The following is a 20014-nucleotide window of genomic DNA, read 5'->3' as shown; positions in this document are numbered from 1 at the left end:
CCTGCCCCTCCGCTCCCCTCGTGAGGGAGCTGCAGGCCGCCATGAGGCCTCCCCTCGGCCTGCCCTGCTCTGGGCTGAACAAACCAAGGGACCTCAGTCGCTCCTCATACATCTCCTCTAGACCCTTCCCAGTCTTTGTAGCCCTCCTTTGGACACTCTCTGATAGTTTTATGTCCTTCTTGTACTCTGGTGCCCAAACCTGTGACCAGTGCTCGAGGTGAAGCCGCACCAGTGCAGAGTGCTGTAAGTTCTCTGCACCTTTAATCTGGCAGCAGAATCCCCTCACAGAAGCTCTGGATGTCCATAATGTAATGATTGTGGTAGCAGCTGCTACATCAGAAGGCTGAGTACCACTGTAATCATACAGGAGGAATAGGTGCCTTCATGCCTTGGCCTTCTTAAGGGCTGCTTGTGACTTGCTTTGCTTTTGGTTGTGTTTGGGTTCTTCTGGGATGGATAATGAACAACTGGAAGGGGATACGAGAGTTTCTGTACCTGTCTCTTGCTTTTCAATTGTGTACTTTATTTTGGGTTTAGTTTTGTTTTATGAAGTGCTTCCCTTCCTGCTGTACCCAAATGCTTTTGTTCAGAAATCTCTTCAGCATTTCATCAAAAGCTGTCTGTAGTTGTACTTGGTTTATTTGGCTGGTATCTCCTCTCCTGATGACAAATGGGTTGATATTTCATTGGAAATTGGGTCACACTTGAGTTTGAATTTGATTTTTTTTTAAATCCCCATCCCCTCCTCCCCCTACTGTATTGCTGTAATAATTGCAGCCGTCACTGCAACCTATTTCAAACTTTATGAATTTTTCTGATCCACAACTCTCTGTATTCCTGACCTGACCTCATTTTTGATGTGAAATGTTAAAAGTTGTTTAAACTATTGTGGTGGGTAAGCCACCATACTGAGAATAGATCTGTAGATCTCCAAGCAATTCATTTCTTTACATAAAGCTAGCCCAGTTCAGTCTAGCTTCCTCATGAAATGCCTTGCCCTTTTCTCCTGTCTTACGAGGAATACTTACATTTAATATTCACGTAATAGTGATGATGTCAGTTTGCATGTTTTGGGGTATTTTACCTGCAGTTAATGTTTACTCATGAACTAGAAGTAGCACTGCTAAAATCATAGTAGTTGCAGTCAGGAAAAAATGCCTTTCTGAACAATATCGTTGTTCTCTTTTTCTCTTGACAAGCAAAGTTTGTTTCCTATTTAGAGACATACTGGAATCCATAGGTATGCTTTTAATTTTAAATTACTTCTTAGGGTAACACTCCATGTTGCCTTGCTTTCATTGATACAGATATGTTCTAATTAGCTGTTTTTATTCCAACTACTGTATCTGAATTTATTAACTTTCAATAAAATTGTCTCTACTATATCACTAGTCTCTGTTAAACTCACTAGGAGATATTTCTCCCCCGAGTGCTTGCATTTCAGCCAGGAGCGTCACTGTACAACATTGTGGAATGAAATCTAGAGCGTCAAAAGTATGTGAGGAGGATTTTAATCATAGGAATGAAAGAAGAGTCGATGGAAACCGAATATGAGCACTTTTGCATGACTGGGCTGTAGTTGTTTCTAACGAGGCTATGAAACGCATCGTAAGCTGCTGCTTTTGATTAGCTGTCTGATGGAAAAGCTCAAGATGCACAACTGCCAGCTGTAAGCTGTTGGAAGCACAGGACTAGCACAGTGTGTTGGGCTTTGTGGAAAAATGATGGGCTGAAAGCAGCCTTTTTTTTTTTTTTTTTTTAAGTTCTGGATGGTTAATAGGGAACTAGCTGTAACTTCCTTCCAGATCAGTTGAAATGCTTTGCCACAAACAGCACCGTCATTACCATCAAACGTAATTAAAGCTAACGCAATTTCCTAGCAGATTACTTTGCATTAAAAATATGGAATATGTGCAGTTTGTTTCAGTGCTTAATTTGGCATCTAAGCAGATGGAAATCCAGGGAAGCCTTTGTGTTCGTGCTCAGATGCCAGGGAACAGCGTGGTTAATTGAACTTGGGATGTTGGGAATGGCATTGTTATGAACTTGAAGCTTACATTTTTAGGGGTTGATTCTTCTGCTTTGTTGCTTTTCTTACTTTTTGTTTACACAGTTATTTTACAAGGAGACTTTCTTCAGACGTCATTATCTGTAAGTAAAAAGGAATGCGTTTGAGGAGGTGCTTTTGTCCTTTTTATAAAAAATCCAAACCTATTAATGAGGAGCCTTTGTAGATAGGAATGTGTTCAGCCTCTTGGTATGTAGCAGGGCACACACAAGACACCATAACACCTAGTTTCACTATGGCCCCATGTCCTTTTAGTCCTCTGAGGTTTTAACCAAAGTGTGACTCTTACTTTGAAGCAGATGAAATAACTAAGCAGATATTTCATTATTAGAGCTTTTCTTTAGAAAACAGCTCTGTTTTAAAGATAGGACGTCTGAAGTCATCTTCCCTTTTACTGAGGACCAAAAGGCAGATGGTATTTACTTCTACTCTTGGCTTTAGTTTATCTTAGAGGCCGTTTGTGACCTGGACTTGTCTCTGTGCACGGTAAATACAGAAATTCCCCTCTGGAAGCTGTGGGACCCGGAGGAATTCTTTCACTTTACAACTTCCGTTACTGCTCTGGTTTCAGACTTAAAGGGTTTGGAGCTCCAGGTTTGCTCTAAAACTTTGTGAAATTTGATAACCACATGATCATTAATAAAGTGCTCATGAAAAATCTCTGAAATTGGGGGATAAAGGCGGGACTGGTCTGGTTTTATGGAGCCCAAATATAACACTGCTATTGTAACAGGGCTTCCCTTTGTATGGACCCTTGCTTTATCTATTGAAATCAGTACAGCTTAGTGTACACTGCTAGAAAAATACGATCCCACTTTTATTCTGTGGTCTCAGTTGAAACTATTTCTGCGCCACCCTGACCTATATCACAATATATTTTGTGATTTTACTCTGAAGAGCTTTGGCATGGGCTTTAAAGGATGGTTTTGATCTTTTAGCTGTTGCATCCTTGTAGAATGGTGCTATTTAAATGTGCATTGAAGCTGTGCTGGGATGAGCCAAAATGAGTTTTGTTTGCTCAGGGAGCTCCACATACCTCATGGGAGATGTTAGTCTAAATTGAAGAAGGAAGTAAAAGCTAAATTAGGCAGGCATTTCCAACATTTCTATTAAAAGACTGAAGGATTTTATCTGCTCCTTTACTTGACTGCCTCTCTTCAGAGGAGAGCTGGGCACTTAGAGTACATGAGTTTCATTTGAAACATTTTTATGAAGATACATGTGCATTGATTGGGGAGAGGTGACTTTTTTCTTTTGAACTGCTGTACTCTATTCAGTTTAACAATTCATGTCAAAACCTGATCATGCGCTGCCCAGGAATAAAGATATGAAAGTGGCTGTCAATGGTAAATCTCATTTAATGAGTTCACCTGCTTTATGTGCAAAATGTGAAGCGTGCTGTAGAATTGGTGGAGCTTGTGTTAAAATGGCTGCAAGAAATCCTCTGGATCTGAGTGTCTTGAATTTTAGTTGCTTAAAGAAATTGGTAATTTGGATAGTAGAGACTTCTTTTAACCGATATTGCTAGAATGTAGCACAAGTCACCAAATATGTTGACATGGAAGCAGCAGCTTCCTGTTTTGTGTTAAGTATTTTTATCCTATTCCTGATGGCAATACTGAAGATTAGTCCCTCTTAGGAGTAGACAGCAGGCATACATACAGGGCTGGTATGTAGATGGCCTTTCACATGAAGAAATCACTTGTGAGATTGAGGTGAAAGAACATGGAACAGAAGGAAGGCAACCTATTTCTTAATTTCATGTCTAGAATTCATTTCAGGCTTCATGCTTGCTATCCTCTTGGTCCCCATGCTTTGTTACGAAGCCAACTATTTTTCTTAACTATTTTTCTTCTCTGTACACCTGGTCCAGCTCCTGCTCGAGCAGGGACACCCAGAGCAGGCTGCCCAGCACCACATCCAGGTGGGTTTTAGAGGTCCTGAAGATCCTCCAAGGAGGAGACCCCACAGCCTCTCTGGGCAGCCTGTGACCATGCTCCATCACCCACCCAGCACAGAAGTGCTTCCATGGTGTCCAGCCAGAACCTCCTGTGGCCTTTTTAGCAGCAGGGGCCCATTGCTGGCTCACGTTCAGCCTGGTGCCCACCAGGACCCCCCAGTTCCTGAGAGCTGTTGCCCAGCTGGGTGGCCCCCAGCACATCCTGGTGCCTGGGGCTGTTCCTCCCCAGGGGCGGGACCCCGCACTTATCCTTGATGAACCCCACAAGGTTCTTGCCAGCCTTATGAGGTCCCTGTGGATCAGCACAGCCCTCTGGTGGGTCAGCCGCTCCCCCCAGTTTTGTCATCAGCAAATTGAAGCTCGGTGTTTGATTTTCATTGAAGGACAAATATTTGAAGTTTGATTATTAGCAGCTTTGCATGTTCGCATTAAATCAGTTGTCAGAACTTTTCCTTTAGGAAAAAGGATTATGTGATTGGCAAATAATTGAAATTGCTTTTCTCCTCAGTAATCAACTTAGTTTTGTTAATCAAATATCCATTAGAAAAATAGAGTGCGTTTATTTGAGGAGATGCTTTTGTCCTTTTTTACAAACTATTAACGAGTAGCCTGTGTGGGGTGCTTAACTTGGAGCTGCGGATTTCGTCGAGACTCCTGAAGTTCTGTTTCGACAGCTAAACCAGTGAACCGGGCACCGTGGAGGCATGCTGTAGGTACTTCGTGAGAGCGACAGAAAAGTAGGATATACTGACTTTGCACCCAAAATAGGAAACGGAGCGTATCTGGGTGGTGGCACGACGTGTGTGAAGTTTATTCATAGCAAGAATCTGGGCTGAAGCCGCACATCTGAGCAGTTCTGCTCCAAGAGTCGTGCTATTTATAAGGAAAAGCGTGTAGCACGGTCTTGTAATAAGCAGGACTAGTAAAAATATTTCTAAATAGCTTCGACTTGCTTCTGTTTCTTACATGCCAGAAAACGTACCCACTTCGGTAAGTTTGTGGTGGTTCAGTAAGTTTTCAGCTGCTGGTAGTTCCAGTGTTCAAATGCACCCAAATTACCTAAAGCCAGTTTTGCATTTCTACAGCATTCGGAGAGCGTGATCAACTGCTAGGTCGGTATACGAAACGTATTGCTCTTCGTGTATAGAACGCCTCTGTGCGTTCTTTGTAACGTTCGTCACGTTGAACATCACTACTGCAGTGTCTTTCCTCGGTAGGTTTTCAGAAGTGTATGGTCGTGGTTGATGCAGCCTTCGATGAAGTTCCTTAAAGACGTGGAAAAATTGCTCTTGAGCTCTAGAACTTGACTTGGTAGCACATAGAGACCACTAGTATGGATTAAGTTCATTTGCCTCTTGTTGTTTCAGTAATGTTAAGAACACCATTTAACTGATATTCTGCAGGGACAAAAGGCCCTAAATAGATGGTGTTGCACCACTGGAATCTCCTGACAGTCCAGCTTATTTAGTGAAACAGACTAATATGAACTCTTGACAGAAGCAGGTGTGTTTGCACAAAATCGTGTCTGAGGTTTGCTTTGTTGCCTTTTTCCCCCTAGTAATTAAGTGGACAACCCTTTCTTTACTGTAGGGGAATCTGTAGAGGATGACAGCTGCCAAGAAAGATATCCTATCGTGCACTTAAATATTTGTACAATTACAATGTACAGCTTTAATTACACTGAATTTACCTGGCTGTGTAATTACCGCTTTGCTGAGGACAAAGGTATGCTATTACTTGGTGTTCTGCAGGCATCACCCGGTCTGGGAGGATGTGCTGTGGATGAGTGCTTCCCAGAAACAGGGAAATTTTGATATAGAGAAGGTCACAGTGCGGCTGAACCCTTTTGTTATTGGGAGGTGGATCTGTGCATCTCGATCTGCAGCTTCAGCACTGATGGAGGCAGGCTAACGCGGGGCACAGCTCCTTTCACTCAAATGTGTGCTTCTTTTCGTCTCTCAAAGGCATGTAGGTGAAATGGGATATTCTGAATTAGATTCTCTTTAGAAGAAAATCCAATTTCCAAAGTGTTTTAAGAATGGGAGGAGAAGAAGAGAGATCCCAAACGACTCTGCTGGAACGAATCAGGCTTTTGAGCCCGTGAAATGAGACAAGTATTGAAGTAGGAAAACCTCAGATCAGATGGCTTTGATTATTTCTCATCTTTGGTTTTGTCTATTAAATTAATTAAAAGATGCAACACTGCTGTTCAAAAAGAAGAAAAACAAGTTAATTGCATGTGAATGATTGGTCCTAAAATAAAGGGAGAATTTTGTGGCTTGAAAATCTGTTCAATGAGATGTGGTAGGAAATTAGGCTGGCATTCAGTGGTGGTTTAAGTTACACTGTGCTAGAAGACGATGGTGTATTGTCACTACAGAACTGTTTTCTGGTGCATCCTTTAGAACAAAATGATGCAGAAGGTAGCCAAACACCTAAATTGCAGCAAAACCCACCTAAACTGCAATTGTGTGAATACTTCGTATATACAAAAAATACTTAAAGCTTAGAAACTCTGCTGGAGGAGGTGTTTACTGACAAAATGTGTCTGGGCTCAAAGACAGGCAAGTTTTCTGCGTGCTTTCCTCTAATGTAGGATTAAGGGAGTCACAAATATCAGAGGAAACCATAGGTATTTTTAAATCCTACCTTCTTGCTGCAAAAGCACTGCACGGTGAGGATTTTTTTGCTGCAGTGTGTCTGCTACATACAAAATGGTTTCTCTGTCCCAGTAGGCTGGACTCCAGTGGTTTAATGCTGACAGCACGCTACCAGGTAAGGGCATACCGTTAGTGCTGCACGAGTCCAGGAGGTGTTTGAGTAGTCTGTAAGGGCAGGTTGCTCACTACTGGCAGTACAACACTGGTTTGTCCACGTGTTTCACAAGCTCTTTTTTAACGCACTTCAATCAGCACAACTTCTTATTGCGTGGGGATGAAGAGCTGTGGGATATTTGCAGGCTCCAGTTCTTTGCAGCAGAAGGAAAAGGTGGTAAGTGCATGCTATCACAAAAAAATGACAAGATGTAAAAGCAGATGGCTTGGCCACCATTTGTGTCAGAGAAAAGCCAGCATGCTGTGTGTACTTGTTGGTGAAGGGACCTGAAGGCCAGTATCCTTGGCGTAACCTGCAGGTCTCTCCCAGCTACCAGTAAACCATGCTAGTGCCCTCTCTGAGTACCTTAAGGTAAACTCTAGGATGAACTTGGGTGAAGACAATTGGCTTGGAATAGCTCCCTGTTGTCAGTAGATGGAAGTGTTTGAAGCTATACAGTTCTCAAAGTACTCAGTCTTCAAGAAGATAGGAGTGTTCTGACTCCAGTCCACATCCATTCAACCACTGTATAACAGTCCACACTCTAAATTTTATACTGTATACTTAATATTTCAGTATTGAGGTGGATGGCTGTCATTCAAAATCAAAGCCTGCCCATCCAAAAGAACTCCTCTGATGGCAGACCTAACGTATCCTCAGACAGTAGGACACTAGAAAGCAGGTGGCTACCTTATTGGAGCATGAAGAAGTGGATGCATCCTCAACTGTTTGCAGTTCAGCTCTCTGAAAATACCAACTCAACACTGAACAAGTAACTGTTCGTAATTTTATTCTTCATTAGAACTGTGTAAGTGATCACTGCGCAAGAATATATTTTTTTCTTCCTTGGTTTAAAGATGACCTTGGGTTAAATGCTGGGTTTGAACGTTCTGCTTATGCGGCGGTTGTCATGTGAGCTGGCAGATGCAGGCAGTTTTCATCTTGTAATCAAGAATCACCTTTAAAATATGTTCCGTAAGCTCATTATTACACATTTTTGTAAAGATAGGATCAAGGCTCTAAGTTTACAGATGCTTTCAGTGGGAATAATATGCTAGTGTTTGGCAGGGGAAACCGATAGTTATTTAGGGCTGATTTTGTGATAAAATGCTTTTAAAAGGTACTGTCGTAGTTGAACATGGAGCAAAAGTGTTCAGTTGTTTTAGCAGGTCTTGGATGTTTATTTGGAGGGCTGGAGCACCTCTCCTCTGAAGGAACGCTGAGAGAGCTGGGGCTGTGCAGCTTGGAGAAGAAGGCTCTGGGGTAACTTCATTGCAGCGTCTCAATACTTAAAGGGAGCTTATAGAAAAGATGGAGAGTGACTTCTTGCTTGGGCAGACAGTGACAGGACAAGGGGGAATGGTTTTAAACTAAAAGGGGGGAGATTTAGATTAGATGTTAGGAGGAAATCCTTCACTCAGAGGGTGGTGAGGCGCTAGAACAGGTTGCCCAGAGAAGCTGTGGATGCCCCATCCCAGTAAGTGCCCAAGACCAGGTTGGACACCACCAAAAATCCCTCACAGAGGTGTAGTTTATGCCATCAAAACAGTTTTTGTGGAAAAATGTCTTACCGCTAATGGTTCTTCATCTGAAGTAGCTTTTGTCAGTACATACATCCACTCCAGAGATCCTTACCCAAAGCTATGTTAAGGATTACTTAAGCTAGTTGAATTCAGATTGGCAGGACTTGGTAAACACCCCCTGAAATAAACTTCTTGATTCCAGCTCAAGTAATCTCATAAATCTTTGGCAGCTTTCTCTATGAAACTTTGAGTACTTGTGAACAGCAGACAAAAAGGGATTGTAGGGAGAGGACCTGGAAAACTGCTTACAGGAGGGTGACTATTACCTTTTACATAATTTATTGCTTTTTCCCATAGACTTAGTTCTTTCCTATTAGAAAAAACTGATCTCGATGGGTACAGGTAACAAGAACAAGAGTGGTTTTTGATGTTGTTTTTCTGAGTGTCTGAGGAACAACAGTGTGGTTTGCCATCAAGCTGGAAGACATTTAAAGAGGAGAATATGTCCTTACGTGTTTCTTTTGTGCTAGATGATACTTATAAGTGGTATGTTGGCATCCAGTGTGTGGTGGTGTTGTTGCAGCTGCTCTTCAGGACAAGATTAGAAGGCAAAGTTATGTTGAGAAATTGTAGCAGTACTCCACGAATGCTTGCAAGTACAGAGTCCTAAATGGGTGAAGAGGATGTCAAGGTTGAGTATAAAATAAGGATTATCTGGCAGTGCTGGAGCGCTGTGAGAGGCTTTGGCTCTTTTCACTTTCATTGTAAAGCACCAATGTTAGGCTGCAGTAAAGGTGGGTGACCTTAGGGGGGTGTAGTATGGGGCAAAAAGCTTCCCTTTATGTTTGGTGTTGGGGAGTTTACACCGTTTTGGGCGCTATATTTTGGAGGGGAACAAAAGTGAAATTGGAGAGGATGCAGAATTCAGCTGGGTAGTTTGTATAGTTAGGAAGAAGATAACTGGACAGTTAAGAAGCATCGGAAGGAAAATGTATAAACATTTACTAAGAAAATGGATGACAGAAAATAGCGTTGTGCCTGGCTCGCAGGTACAGGAGTGGCACCACCCTGTTCCAGGTCAGAGAGCCGTCCCATGAAATGTCCTGTAGATAATTGTCCCTCACCTGAAGCAGGGGAATCGTGTGTTAACTGAGATCCTTTCCACCCCTTGTTGGTGTCATAGGCTAGGTTACGAGGGGCTTTGAAAATAACGTAGCTAGTGGGTGAAGTGATATAAAGGGTAGTTAGGTGAGAGAGTCAGCAGGAAAATGTATTTTAAATCTCACCTGCTTCCCTGTTGTTCTTTCTGCTCTGCGGAACTTAGCCTAACCTGTTGCTGTGAAATGGTTTTGTGTCCCCTCCCCCACAAAAAAAAACCTTTAACTTACATGAGGATCGTGGATCGAGGTCTAGGTAAATCCAGCTGTGGCTTGTTTCACTTGCAGGGTAGTGATGCTGGGGGAGCAGAGGAGTGAGTTGCCTTGTAGCAGCAGCCACCTAAGCCGGATCTGTTGATTTGAAATCTGCTCAATGTGAGCTTGATTGCCTTTTCCTCGTGTAGAAAAGGAGGGGTGGAGTCATAAAACTGGTCAAAATGGACCTGCCTTTTTGCATGTGGGGTCAGCGTAGGTGACCTCTGGAGGTGCTGCCCACCATGGGTGACTTTTCATCTCTCTGAGCCTAATGGCGTATAACTTGTTTCCTTTATTGTGCTCTGATGCACTGGCAATTCAGGTGGTTCTCCTGGTTGAACTTGAAGGAATACCTGCAGCATCTCTTGTCCAAAAGTGTAATGTGATGATGCTTGCGGGATAAATGGAACAGCTTAAAATCGATGTTGTTTTTCTAGGAGAACTGTATCTGGTTAGATGAGCTGGGAAGAATCATGGTGTTGGTATATCCAGTTTCTAAACTGCTCTAGCTTGTTTATGTGCCATCATGGTACACTTAATCACGTGTAATTGTGCCTGTAACTGTTTCTCAATTAATGAGACAAAACCCTGAAGTTAGACAATTGTATTTACATGTGTGGCTGAAGCAGTGTTTTAGTGTGAGCCTTAATAACGTGACAGTAAGTCTAAAGGTAAGAATTGATAGAGGAAGCAATATTCTGGTAGGTCTTCAATCAGACTCGCCATTTCCAGTGTTTGTAACTGGGGAACTTTGAAAAAACATAAAAAAAAATCAGATCAAAATGATAATTGGCAAGCTCCCTGTACATGGGAATTAATAGGAAGTTTCCTTGTTTTTTAGTGCGACCCACCTGCTGGTTTTTGAGCTGTTCCTTTTATTTCATTTATTGATGCTTTGTTTGCTGGTAAAAGCTCCTGAGCTTGCTCGGAAGTCCTGGTGGAAGCAGTTACCCAGCTGAACCTGCTCCTACTCTACTCCACTTTCACACAAAGTATCTTGGACAGCTTTTACAGTGCTCAAACACAAGAAGTAAAGGTTAGTCAAAGAGCTGCCATAGGAGTAAATCTGGACTGTTAAAGATACTGAGGCAGTAATGCTGAGTTCGCAGGCTTACTGATAGAAACACAAAACAGTTTCCAAGAATTGCAGATAAAATTTACAGTTTTAGCTAGAGAGGGAATAGTTTAGCTCTATTTGAACTGGAAAGGGGGGAAAAAAAGGCAAGATACAACTTGATGAAATGAAAATAGAAATTGTTGGCTGTAGAACAAGTTATTCTACATTATATTAAACTTGCCTTCTGCCTTTTTTATTCTGCTTATCTAATATGAATAAGATTAGTCACGTTCCTTGTAAGCATGGAAAGCCCAGAACAGTCGTTCTTCTTGGATTTCTTTAACTTTTCCACAGATTGTTTCCTGAGTCAGTGTATCTAGCTCTTAGAAACACACGATGTGCGAAAGAAGAGTCATCAGCTGGAATTTTTGTTGTTAGGAGAAATGTATCATCTAGATTTCCTTGTCCCCCTGTTGAGGGGACTTGGATGAAGGCACTGGGAGGTCTGCTGTAGAAAACTCCATCTAGTAAAGAAGTTTGGTACAAATACATTAATTCAGAATAGCGGGGAAAAGAAAAACCACAACTAAGTTGAGAAAAAATGCAGTTTACGGAATATTTTGTTTTCTACTGCAAATGCAGATATTTTCTGGTAATTGTGAAAATAATTAGGTATTCACTCAGTTATTAAAGACACGCGGGTTATATAATATCCTTCTGGCAGATAAAAATCTCTCTTGCTGGCTCATGCTAAAATTTAACATCGTTCTTTCTCTCTTGACCACTTAAGTATGTCATTTGGGGTTTCTTTGCTTTGGCACAGGCTTCGTTTGCAGTTACCAAATGTATCTCGTTGAGGAAGAAATCAATTTGAAAGAATTGTCAGTATGGCGTGCTTGAATTAATTCTCATTCAAAAGACCTACTTTGATTATTGCTTTTAGACAAATTGGTTCTCTAATGAGAATTATTTATTTACATCCAGCAACTTCCTAACCCTATTTCCCGTAATTAAGTAAGGGCATCATCTGTGGAAGAGTTGGGAAATGAGTTAGAAATTTACCATATGTATACATTAAATTGTCTGGGTTTGAGACTCAAATTGGAAAGTGTAGAATCAGATTTGAATGTAGCAGGGTTTGCAGTCAGCACAACTGTTAGCCTGTCAAAGGAGATCTTAATGATCAGCCAACCTCCGTATTTTGTTCTTACTTTAGTATTTCTGGTTTCATGTGTTTTATAAGTGTCCAGAATCCTTTCATGGCACAATTAAATGCTCTAGTGTTTAAATACTGAAGAATAATATGTGCTAAATGCTCTGTTTCTGAGGGGTTCTGCAGGGGTTCATGATGTTTTCAAGTGAAACTGGTATGTATTTGTGAAGCATTTTCAAGTTCAACTTTCAAGTTCATTTATTCATTTTTCAGTTTTAATTTTGGGGAAATAATTCTTTGTAACTGCGTAAAATAAGAATGGACTTTAAGACCTACGGAAGTGCTTGCTACCTTCATAATCAGCTTGTCAAGATGAGGAAAAAACCACCTCGATGATCCAAAGCAATTCTTATCAGCAGCAGCCCCTGATGAGTGACTCTTCTTGATGCTTCAGACTGGACATTAGAAATCAAGGGGCCATCTTGACTCACCTTCTGTTCAAGGTAGCACAATGACCTGTTGTGGAAATCTGAAGAAAACAAAGCAACTAGAAAAAATATAGGAGGTAAAGAAATTAAAGTTTTATGCTAAATGTTGCACAAAGGGTGAAAACTTGGATTAAAAGGAAAGTTTTAGATCAGGAAATGACAAAATAAAAACTGACTTATGGAAAATACTGATGCTGTTGCTACAACATGTGGCTACTTCATTTGAAATTTGCTGCAAAATGCTACCTTAACGTACCTGCAGTCTTCATTTGTTTTTTTTTTTCTCAGTTTTCTCTATTGCATAATGCTTTCCATGTCCTCCTGGAAAAGAAAGATCTGGCAGGCGCGTGTACCCTGCCAGAGCCTGTGATGGGGATAGGTAAAATCAACATGGATATATAGATCATGTTAGCTGTTCTGAGGGGACTGCCAGTGTTACACCGAAACATATAACATTTGTTTAGAAATAATAAAAGGTAAGTTTTACACCACCATTAGTGCTTGCTTTAGCTGTATTCTTAACACAATCAAAGGAAATATTTTTTTTGTCTAGTGGCAAACTTAGTAACAGCATAAATCTGATCATTTCAGATTAGAAACCATTTTAAGGCAAGCTTGCTGACTTTGGATTTCTTTCACCAAATTCCTAGAAAGTTGACACCAGTAGCTGCTGTGGTGCTGTGCATGGTCAGAAGGGAAGGAGTCACATCTCTGCTGAGATTCTCGTCCAGCCCTCTGTAATTCCCTAGCTGTGAAACCATTTCATAGCTGCTTATATTCAGCATTTGCATCGCATTTAAGATTGATGACCAGCTGATGGAAAGTTTCACATTTCTTGTTCTTTTCCAGTGATCAGATATTTGCCTAGAGTGAAAAAAATTAACATAAGAAAATGAGAGCCCAGCACAGCAGCAAGGGTTATAACCTGGGAGCTATAAGAATGGAAATGTAGGCAGCTAGAGAAGGGAATTGAACTGAAGTCCTATACAACTATAGCTTGTGCTCTGCTGTTTCAACTGTTGGGCTAAGTACAGACACCAAAATTTCCCCACTGTGTACGATCTTCAAAACAGTAATAAAATGCAAATGGTTTAGCTTTGGATGTTTGGTTTTTGGAGAAACTGCTCCCATGGTGGGGATCTTTAATCAATAGCTGTTCAAGTTCTTAGTTCAGGAGTTTAACTAAAATCCACTGGTACAGCTGGAGGTGAAAGGGAAGATTGATCTTAAGCAAATGAGCGCTCTTGGGTAGGATTGTTTCAATTAGAGACATTGTCCCGTGTTCTGCCTTTAATGATTAGCCATGTGCGTTTCCTCATGCAGGTGGAATGTCAGTCACCCATGCGTTATCTCTTCAGTTTGAAAGCTAATCCATATGCTAAATGGATCGTGTTCTGTTCAGTTCCTCTATGTTGACATAAATTTCAAAGGAATAATCACTAAATCCATTCAAGAAATGTTTTAAATTTCCTTTGATATCTAAGAAATGAATATATGCCTTCACTATGTGTTTTGGCTGTTAGCTGTAAGTTTGAGTTAGATAGACTTGATCTGATGCATAGTTGGCTTGTACTTAAATTTCGTATATGTTGATAGATCCAAATAATATCTTTTGGCTTTCCTCCCCTTAAAGATGAAGTGCTAAGGCAAAGGAGAGAACTTCCTGACAACTCGACGGAGTTTGTTGGATAATTTCACTTTCTCTACCCCAGGGTGCTACAACTTGTGGTGGTTTGTATTTTAGAATAATAGATCCTAGCTGTTTTGGAAGAGTAGGGCGTTAAGAATTCTTAGTGAAAGTTTTAATGCGTGTGAGACGATAGGTGTATCCCTCCTGGCAGAGTACTTTCCTTGTCTGGTCGCTGAGTTTATCTGAACTAAAGAAGCATATGCTATCTGCAGAGCGTGTAATCTATTCAAAATGACCTTTAAACTTTGACAATGGCTTGTGGTAGAGTACAGGTATGACACACACATCTGCCCCAAAAGAATGATACCAAGATATTAGCTATTTGATCAGCGGGGTGGTGCTTCAGTAATTTCAAATTTAAAGTTATTTAACTTTTAATTAAAAATCAGGAAACTGATCATCTATAGCACTTGTTATTGGGCACAGCTGTGTTAAGTGGGTGCTTGTGGAAGATCACAGAACAAATGGGAGGTGATTGGAGCCTCTTATGGGACCCGAAGCTGTGTGTGTGTATCCTGGATGTGTAAGCTCAGGTGTTAGCACGCCCTGTGCTTGACTGGTCCTCGCTGGTGTTTTTTGTGTGTTGCTGTTCTGGTGGCTGGGCAGAAAACAAATGGTTTAAAAAGTTTACGGTTTAATCAAACGGTTTTCAAAGTTAAAATATGCAGCAGGATGTTTTTTTCCCCCCTTTTGTTGTTCAGATGGCCATTTCTGTACTAAATCTTGTACATAGCTGTGATGCTGTGTTGGTGACACCGATTTCTGTGCCAGCGGGCAGCGTCAAACATGAGCTTGACTCCTGTGAGAAGCTGTGCTGGGGGACACGGAGACTTCACAGCGCTACCACCTAGGGAGCAAGAGGAAATCCTCCAGCCAGGCGATGCCCCTCGCATACCGGATAGCTTCGGGAGGAAACTTGGATCGTTTAAACAGGAGCGATAGGCAACTGACCTGCTCATCTTCTGAAACCCTTCTTTTGGAGCTTTGTTTTATCACAGGCTTTTAAAAAATAAAGAAGTTGGGCCAATTCTTGCAGTGCAAACTACCTGAATTTTCTAGCAGGACTTGCAACTTGCCTTTTTTCCCGGTAGCAGCTGGTTTGACTGTTGTAGGTGAGCTGCTCTCCAGGGCTGAGGCACTTGGTTCCTAGTTGTTTCCCAGTCAGCTTCATGAAACTGCATGCAATATACACACACATGTATCAATGAAGAGCAAAGCACTCTTATTCAGAAAAATTGATCCTGTTTTAAGCCAAATTTAGCCAATCTGTTAAAAAAAAAAAAGTGTATTGCCATATTTTCACTTTTTTTTTTATTAACAGGGGATAATGAGGTCCTTCATCACAACTGTTACTGGAAGTATTGCTCCATAAATCACTCGTTCAGGTGTAGCTTCCCAAGTTATTTCCACATGATAAAAAAAAGTCAAAAAGATTCTACGAAGAAATTCATAAAAACTTGTTTAGGTAACCTGGGGCTGTTTTATGTGGGGAAGCAAAGTAGTTGTTCATGGCTTTGTCTTCTGAGGATGCTTCGTGCAGGATGAGGTCATAGAATCCTAGAACCATCAAGGTTGCAAAAGCCCTCCAAGGTCATCTGGTCCAACCACCCCACCACCACCAATGTCACCACCAAACCATGTCCCCAAGCACCACGTCCAACCTTGCCTTGAACACCCCCAGGGACGGGGACTCCACCACCTCCCTGGGCAACCCGTCCCAATGCCTGACCACTCTTTCTGAGAAGAAATGTCTCCTCATTTCCAACCTGACCCTCCCCTGGCACAACTTGAGGCCATTCCCTCTGGTCCTATCACTGGTTACCTATGAGAAGAGGCTGACCCCCAGCTCCCCAACCCTTCCTTTCAGGCAGTTGTAGAGAGCAATAAGGTCTGCCCTGAGCCTCCTCTTCTCCAGCCCAAACCCCCCCAGTTCCCTCAGCCTCTCCTCCTGCACTAGTTGGGTCAGGGGCACATCTTGACAGCACACATGCTCTCTAGGGTAATTTGTGGCCCTGCCTCTGATGCCTAACTGTCTAGCCTGGCTGCCTCGTTGGGTCCATGCCACCGCTTGCCATGGGTTGGCTAATCCACAGCTGCACGCCTGGTGTGTTGTAGATGCTGCACCAAAGCAGCCTTGTGTACAGACAGCTGCTTGTTTCTTGGGTGGGAATCCTCGGTCTTGCTGTGCCTCTCACCTTTGTACTGCTCTGCACAACCAGCTATCGATGTGTAATGCTTTAGTAAAAACAATGAATCATTTGGTTCTGTCCCGTAAGGAAGGCCGAGCAGCTGTAAAGATTGTAGATATCTGGGTTGGGAGAGCAAATACGTTCTTTTTCCCACCCAAGGTACTCTACCACCCGATGCTGCACAGGCCGTATCGGCTGACCTCAGCAGATTTAAGTAATAGAATTGCTTTGGTGTGGGTGCAGTTGCACATCTTCAGTGTCGCTAGAAAGTCTGCAGGCCAGACCTTTGTCATGATTCTTTGGAAAGATCTTGCTTTGCTGAAAAAGGAAAAAAAAAAAAAAGTCTTTACTGCTAAATGACTTTCAAGTGATGTAATAAAATGATTCAGTATTTTCTAGTTTAAAAAAAAATGATTCTGAGGAAATCATGTAATTTTGAAATCTTTCCTGAAATTTGATACGTGATTTAATGTAGGTAGGTGAAACAATTTTACAGACCCTCTTATTACTTAGAGGTTTAAGGCTTTGAAACCTTTATTTGAAATATATTTATGTTGGACAACTCTTCTAGATTTCGTACATCACTTCTCTGTTCTTGTGTGCCCATTTTCTTATTCTCTTTACGTTGACTGGGCAAAAAATCACAAAGTCTTCAGAAGGTCCACAAATCATCCCGCTATTTGGCCAGGGTAAGCTTAAAAACATGGTTTCTTACAGGTTCTGGTACCTGACTGCTTCCACTGCGTGGATCTTCCCCTTTTTGTGCTGTGGACTCCCTTTGCTGCGACATCTGCTGCCTCCAGGAACCTGCTGTGAACCGAAGACAGCTTTTATGTTCCCTCCTTGTGCTCCCACCCCAGTTAGCCTTGTGTTGTGGGACGGCAACATCCGTGGCCGTGCATTAATTGCAGCCTAAGCCTCCCGTGTACGCCCGTCCCAGCCAGCGACAAGCTGAACTTGAAGTTCTTGTTGCCGAGCGCTGCTTTCTTTGCAGCGACGATCCCTGATGGTTATTTCACGTTTCCGTGCCGTGTGCTGCGCGCCGTGGAAGTTGGAGAAGCTTTTGGAGCTGGAAAGGTGGGGGTAAGGAATCAACCCTCCTTGTCCTCCCCTGCACAACTAGACCACACCTAAAACATCACCCTGAAAGTCACCACTCTTTCACCGAGGGTTGTTTTATCTTTTTTTGGCCTTTTCTGAGGTGAAATCTCTTCCTTTTAGTGCCTTGCCCGTGGGGTTGGTTACTGGGGCCCGAGATCCGCTGCTCTGGGCACTTGGGTTTCCAAATACGCAGCTGGTGTTTTGATGGGCGGGCGTGAGACACCTCGTGTTAAGGCGTAGGATGTTGAAACTGATTATACAGTTGTTCCCTCCCTTAATGAGGGCTGTCGGTGGGGTAGGATAAATAAAGCCGCGTGTGATGCTCTGCCTGGCGAGCCAACGCAGGCAGCAGGATGCGGGGCGCTGGGTCCCTCCTGCTGCCTCGCTGCTTGCTTCTCGTGCCCTGCCTAGCACACAAATCGCTGCTGTGTTTCTTTACCTGATGAGCATTCCTCGTGCAAATACTTTCAAAGAGGCTTTCAGATAGATTTAACTTTTCCGAAGTACATCTGACATAGGCGCTTTAGCGCATAAGGATGTACCAGGCTATTAAGCATCTGTGCTGATGAAAACATCTCCTGTTGAACACACTTGTGCATCTGTTCAACCTGTGTTTTATATAGAAAGAAGCTTCTTAACTTGTTAAACTTATTTTGTAGTAACTTATTTCACAGTCAGTCTTCCCCTTGTTTGCATTTGCAAATGCATTTTCTTCCATTCAAGGCCAGACTTGCCTGTTTACTTCTCTCCAAGTTCATTCATATGCTTTTCACACAAACACTCATCAGTCCTGTGAGGGATGATTTGCTGCTGCTGTCACAGAGCCTGTTCTCTTTTACACACAGCAGCAGAACCCAAAGCCTGATCTTGAAGTCTTTTTTTAAGCACTTCTTTTCAGCAGAAGATCCCATCTAGAAGGGGTGGAATTTCTTCAGTAACTGTAGGTAGTGGATTTTCAAGTGACACCTCTTTGGGACTATTGACTAGTTGGCAAATGTTGCATTTAATCATAGAAGTTCTCGCTTTCTTGTGTGTTGCACCTCTTAGGGCAAAATGTGCCATCCCGCGATGCCTACCTGTGTGTTTGATGTGTGGTGCTGCCAGATAGCCTCGCACAGAACAGCTCGGGTTGTTCCTTAGGTGACAGGGCCTGGAGATGAGGCTGCAGGGCTTGGTTTTAATGATCCGGTTCAGAGCACTCCTCTTGCTGAGTAATATCCTCGCATTGTCTTAACACCAAAAGTCATCATCCAGTAATAGATAACCGTGACTTAAAGATGAGGTCATGAATGCCTGGAGTCATCCCAGTTTGACTTGTAGTTAAAGGAAGGGCTAATCTCTCGATCTCAGGACCTTTTGGATGGGGAAGTCATTTCCTGCATGCTTCCTTTAGTAATTACACTTGGAAATGGCAGCTCTTCCAGTTCTGGCAGCACTGGTTCCGAGTTTATGGTGGCTGTGCTACCTGCTTCGTGTGTCTGAAGAAAGCTTGTCTGTCCCAAGTCCTTCCTGATGAGAGATTGATCATGGCAGGACAGAGCTTTGCCTTCAAGGATGAATGAAACCTTTCAGGTGAAAGTCTCCAGTTCAAGTCCCAATAGACCACACACAGGCACGGGGCTTGATTTTTGATTCTTATTGAGTGATGCTCATTGGTAAAGCTATCTGAGTGCCAGTGACTGATTTTTGGAGTGATAATAATAGTAAAATGTCATCGGTAATTGTGGAGAGCGAAGTTAAAGCTTCATATTCAGTGCTAGCAAGCTGCCTTATGTCACGTTTCAATCTTAATAGTTGCTTCTGTGTGTGTTACTGTAGCATCATGCTCGTACATCACCTCTTCATTCATCAGAGTTTGAAACTAAGTTACTGGAGTGCTACTTATTATTTCGGCAGTTTTTCAACTTTGTCTTCTCCTGGTGACAGTCGTGACACTAGCAAAGCTGGAAGGAAGGTGGGCAGGGTAACTTTTTTAAACACCCGTTTGAAGATTCACTAGATCTTGTCTATCAGAAGTCCACGGAATAAAAATTGGGTAACGTTGTTTCAGCTAGCCAGCCTTGGTCTCTGCTGTGCTCCTAACCATGCTTTGTTACAAAGAACCAACCGTGTTTTAACTAAATTAACCTGTCAGCTTCTGGCGTTATAGCTAGAGGTGCGTTCTTTCATTTTACACTTCCTCTGCTGCACTTTCGAAGGTGTTGATTGCGCTGTATCAAGACTAAGCAGTCTTTAAATTTTTTTATTGCTCACACTGTACCAAAGGCTAGAAGAGTTTACTGGTCCATTTGGAAGCCAAAAATCTGAGGTTTCATACTTAAAATTAATTCTAGTCTTCCAGCAAAGCTTCATTAAATAGTAGCAATTAAGAATTCTTTTGCTCTTTAAAGTGTTGGATATTCGAAGCTGGGAGTTGTTAGTCAGAAGTAGCATAAATTATTTTGGTGATTCTGTTCCAGGACCTTCTAAGGCAACTGCAAAAAACAAAGGAGCACCTGGAATCTTGGCAGCAAGGAAAGTGGAGTTTGTATTATCAGGTTCTGGTGGACCAGAGACACG

At 42.3% G+C, this 20014-nt stretch overlaps 1 protein-coding gene across 4 annotated transcripts in view; it reads left to right on the top strand.

Annotated features, from left to right (window-relative positions):
* Positions 1–20014, top strand: part of PICALM (phosphatidylinositol binding clathrin assembly protein) — a 65211-nt gene that overhangs the window by 7691 nt on the left and 37506 nt on the right. The gene's annotated exons all lie outside the window — the stretch shown is intronic.

Source organism: Cygnus atratus, chromosome 1, assembly GCF_013377495.2.
Source record: "Cygnus atratus isolate AKBS03 ecotype Queensland, Australia chromosome 1, CAtr_DNAZoo_HiC_assembly, whole genome shotgun sequence".
In the NCBI taxonomy this organism is placed as follows: domain Eukaryota; kingdom Metazoa; phylum Chordata; class Aves; order Anseriformes; family Anatidae; genus Cygnus; species Cygnus atratus.
Note: the sequence above shows the minus strand (reverse complement) of the source record. Positions and strands in the feature narration are given on the sequence as shown.